Below are 5,290 nucleotides of genomic sequence, written 5' to 3'. Positions count from 1 at the left end.
ACCGTGTTAGTGAGTGACTGAATTCACAAAAAGTGCTATAAAGGAATTCGTGCAGTGCCCGTTTTTCAGTAGTTAACATGGATAGAGTGTACTTTGTCTTGGTTCGGGTTTGCGCTCGGAGTTGTTTTGCAGGACACATCTTTCACAGCACACCTCGTGAGCAATGGTTAGAACTTGTAAAAGAGTTACATCCAATGAACCCCGGTCGCTTGTTGAGTTTTTATTACTACATGGACCAATGCAACGCTACATTTACCGAACAATATACATTCCACAAAGTGTTATGTGTCACGTACTCGATACATTATCCTTCTTTCTGGTGGATGGTTTGGCAAATTGTAATAAAAAGTCTGCTAATGAAGAAGATCTAATCATTTGTTTAACACCATGGGTAGTGCTGCAAGCCGCGTGTGTGGAAGCTCATCGCCCACAGTTTCTTTAAGTGACATATGTCAGAGAATGCGATGTTTAGTTTCGTGTTGCGGTAGCGAGGTTCACATCGAATTGAAAGATGTCACAGACAATCACGAAGAAGAAAATGTTAAAGAAGAAGAAAAAGAAAACGCGGACCCTAAATCAGACGAACCAACTATTACAGAAACTGTAATAGCACTTTCGTCGTAACCGAGTAATTGTGTTTGATATAGATTCGCAATGGCAGGCGGACTTGGTTGATTTGCAACATTTGAGTCGGTGGAATCAAGGATACAAGTATTTACTGACTTGTATCGATGTCCTTTCCAAATACGCGTGGGTGGTGCCCTTGAAATCGAAAACAGGAGCCTCGTTGGTGGTGGCCTTTGAAAGCATTTTCCAGGAAGGTCGTAAACCTGAGAAGTTGCAAACAGATGCCGAATTTAAGAACAAAACGTTTCAAACATTCCTCAAAAAGGAGAATGTACATCATTTTGTAACCTACAACGAAACCAAGGCCCAAGTGGTTGAAAGATTCAACCGCACTTTGAGGCAACTTATGTGGCATATGTTCACTACCAGCAGCTCGTACCATTATTTGGACCAACTGGACGATTTAGTCAATGGGAATTACAATCAAAGCGTGCACCGTAGCATCAAAATGAAACCAGCGGATGTCAACGAGAATAACGCATCACAGGTCCGGAACAATTTGTATAGAAATCTGTTCAAAAAGCCGATAGAGTATAAATTCAAAGTGGGAGATCATATCTAGATCAGTAAGCATAAACGCATCTTTGAAAAAGGTTAGTTACCATCCTGGACGGAGGAAACTTTCACTGTTGCTCAGAGACTTCCGCGCGACCCACCCGTGTATCGTCTAAAGGAAGCAGACGGTGACTGGATTCAAGGCACTTTTTACGAATTTGAGTTACAGAAAGTGATAGAAACGGAAAAACACTTGTTTCGTATTGCAAAAATTTTAAAACGCAGGGGACGAGGAGCGAATAAGGAGGTGTTGGTACATTGGAAAGGTTGGCCAAAGAAATACGACAGTTGGATTCCGCATAACCAGTTGGTCGCTTTACAACAAACATGATTCAAGATAGCGACTTTACGTGACACTTCCCAGTAATGCAAGCAGTAATTTATTTCTAAACAATTCCAAGTCCTCCTTTCGCGTAGCGCTACCTCGACAAATCCATCTGAAAGATGAAGAAGATTGGGAAGTAGGATTGCATTATATCGTGTATCCGCTCTCGACGTTTGACATTACAGATGACTGCAAACATTCTCACATCATGCTGGATCGTCGAGGTGACTCCACACCGTTTGTATTACCCGAGGGCAAGTATTATACAGCCTTAGATGTGACAGAAGGAATGCCTGAACATCGCTGACCCACCATCTAAGATTGAAATCACAGTGGACGACGAATTTAATGTAACGTTAAACTCGCAAACTGAAGGACTTCTGATCACATTGTCTACAGCTCGCGCGTTGGGATAGATAACCGAAAACAACACTCTTACACCCAGCGTTCGTTTGAATGCTGCACTCACCTTAGAAAGAAAATATGGTCACGATTGGTTCATCTTACCAGCTGGCACATCCATCACATATCCTGGTATTTACATCTTTCCTCCTTCGCTGTCGCTTTGCTCGTGTAAGCAGAGACTGGTTCAAGTTCAAACCAATCTCGTGGAACCGCGGCAGGTGGGTGACAAGCGCTTACCTCTCCTACATGAGATGGTACCCCTGGGCAGTTTTCGAGAAACACTCCTTGAAGAAAGAGAACATATTGTGTACCTACCTTTGCGGACAAAGATATTTCAGACCATTGAAATATATTTAACGAGTGGATACGGTCAAACGCCATCATTTTTAGACGGTATCGTCAGCGTCGTTTTACATTTCCGCTGTCGATCAACATGACCAACAGTTTTTACATGGTGCTGACCAGTGATGCAAGTCTGACTCAGTATCCAGAAAACAAGGCGGCCGATTTTAAGATGCAGTTACCAAGTCAACTACACCTAAGTGAAGACTGCGAGGTGGCCATGACACGCATCATTTACCCTTACACCTGGCAAAACGTAGGTGAGAATCAATTGTCCTAAACTTTGCTTTGTACCGTACCGTAAAAGATGTCATTCACGGTATGACGAAGGGACTACACAATCGATTGAGAGACATTTATTTGAAGAGTGACAAGACCATTACGAGTCTGGAAGGAAACGAGTGTTTTTACATTTACGAGAAAGCACAAGATTACTTTGAGTTGAAGTTACCAGCCGGTTGGTATGTGATTCTACCAAAGACATTAGCTCGCACCTTGGGGTACTTAAACCATCAGTATAATATTCCTCAGCTGTACCAAATCGGAGGCCTTGTCCAACAGAATGATGATCGCAGCGTCCTTCTTGCGAGGACAACGACAACAGTTGTCAGAAAAGACGATTGGTATGGGGATTGCTCTCGAGAGACTCTTTTCAAACCATCTATGTGTATTCCGATTTAATCTCAGGTAGTGGGAGATGCTCAAGCGAACTTACTTCGGATGCTTGTTCCTCGTGGTCAGCCGGGGAACATGATCACAGAAGAGGTCAAGGTGCCTTCCTACCATAGACTCCGTACAACTGTGTTTTCATCCGTGGCGATCAATATAAGGGGAGACACAGGTCAATTGATACCATTTGCTTCTGGAGCCGTACGCGTGACCCTGCATTTTCGGCGTCGTGATATTCTATAACAACATGTTATTACCTATGAACCACCGATATTACCCATATGGACGACATGTTGTACCCTATAGGCAGCACGGTAAAGGAGGAGACATTAGTATCTACGGAGGAACACACCCTTATGGTCAAGGGGGCAACGGCTTAGGTGGAATGTTTCGGTCCTTGTTCCGTTCAGCAACTCCCTTTCTCAAAACAACAGCAAAAAAAGTGGGAAAACGAATGCTCGATACTGGATTGGAAACGGGATTGCAACTTGTCCAAGACGTGATCAATGGTCAACCTTTAAAGAAAGCTGCCAACACAAGAGCGAAAACTGCTGGAAAAAATTTACTCACAGGGGTCATTGATGACATTACACAGCAAGGTCGAGGAAAAAGAGTATATAAGCGCGCGGACACGTCAAAGCGGCGCAGTGAAGGACAGACCAAGAAAAGGAGAACACCTCGTTCAACGTTCAAGACTATTTTTGATTAAAGATGGCATCAGCACACCCTCTCTCAGCCCCTGGTGCGAATTCAAGTTTACAATTGTTTGATGTACCTGTGACAGATGTGTCCATTGTTAGCAGCAAATGGATCGATTATGAACCGTTTCAAACGGGAACAAATCCCATCGAGTTTGTCAGCAAACCGTTAGCTGACTACATTGACATTAACAAGACAGAGCTGCGATTGGTATTAAAGATTACCAAACAAGATGGATCGCCCACAGGGGATGGTAAGAAGTACACTCTGGTCAACAACGCCCTTCATTCCATCATCAAACAGTTTACCATCAAGATCAACGAAACGCTGGTAACAGAACAGTCAGACACTCAAGCATACAATGCTTACATCAAGACCTTAATGAACTTTACGGAACAGGCCAAGAAATCGTACTTAACCAAAGCTCTGTATTACAAAGACACTGCTGGACACATGAATGAAGTAGATAATACAGCAGAAAATAATGAGGGTCTGAATAGAAGAGCCACATTTACTAATAACGGCGCAGAAGTTGGGTTGGTCGGAGTACCTCTTTGTGACGTGTTTAATATTGACAAGTTGTTGCTTGGCGGTTTGGAGATCAAAGTCAAAGTGGATCTGAACAACGATGCTTTTGTTCTCATGGCTGGGGAGACGCCAAACAACTGCAAACTAAAGATCATGTCTAGTACGATTCGCATACGCACAGTGCGTGTTGCAGACAGTGTGAAACTAGAACATGTACAGATCATGCAAGGTCGCAAAGGGAGCGCACCGCTACCAGCCATCTATACCCTAACCAGAACCCCTACGCAGGCAAGAATCATCCCTCAAGGAGTCTTAAATCACACTGAGACAGATCTATTCCACGGTTTCATTCCTCAGAGCATCATTTTTGGGCTCGTGCGGAACGATGCCTTCAACGGAAACCTTGCAAGAAATCTTTCAACTTTGAGCTGTTTGACCTGCAAGACATTCGGCTGACTGTGAATGGAGAAGAAATGCCTTATTCTGCGCTGGATCTGACGGGTGGAAAAAAGATCGATGGTTACAACACGCTGTTTTCAGGAAGTGGAGACATGAATTGTGGGCACGGGCTTGACATTGATAGAGTGGATTGGGAAAACGGATACGGTTTGTTCCGTTTTGATTTGACACCGGCAGGAAGTGGACATCCCGATCATCTGATACCCCATCGAACGGGTAACGTGAACCTGTACCTGAAATTTGGAACTCAAACGAACTCAGTTCTGAATTTAATTGTGTACGCAGAATTTCAGAATCAGTTGGAAATTGATCGCAATCGTCGCGTGGTCTACGATTTGTCACAAAGCTCTTAGTTCATTGTCATGCATACGACCCAAGAACTATGGCAAGCCTGTCTTTCTGACCCTGTGTTAGCACCTCTGATGCAAGGCGTATTTCCAAGGGATAGGCTACCTGTCATCAACACCTACCCAGCCGGACTCATCGCGAATACGGACCCTCATGACCAACCTCGGACACATTGAGTGGCTATGTACTTTGAATCGCCTCGTGAAAGTGAATTCTTTGACAGCTACGGATTTCCTCCTGAAACTTAACACAAGGATACCTACATTCTACGGGAAGTTACCTATTATAACGACAAACCACTGCAAGGACTGAACTCGGATGTTTGTGGAGATT

The 5,290-nt window shown here is 43.8% G+C and overlaps 1 pseudogene; it reads left to right on the top strand.

Moving 5' to 3' along the window:
• Positions 1-3,634: 3,634 nt before the first annotated feature.
• Positions 3,635-4,962, top strand: LOC138017310 (uncharacterized protein F54H12.2-like; annotated as a pseudogene).
• Positions 4,963-5,290: the final 328 nt, after the last annotated feature.

Source organism: Montipora capricornis, chromosome 9 (assembly GCF_036669925.1).
Source record: "Montipora capricornis isolate CH-2021 chromosome 9, ASM3666992v2, whole genome shotgun sequence".
NCBI lineage: Eukaryota > Metazoa > Cnidaria > Anthozoa > Scleractinia > Acroporidae > Montipora > Montipora capricornis.
Note: the sequence above shows the minus strand (reverse complement) of the source record. Positions and strands in the feature narration are given on the sequence as shown.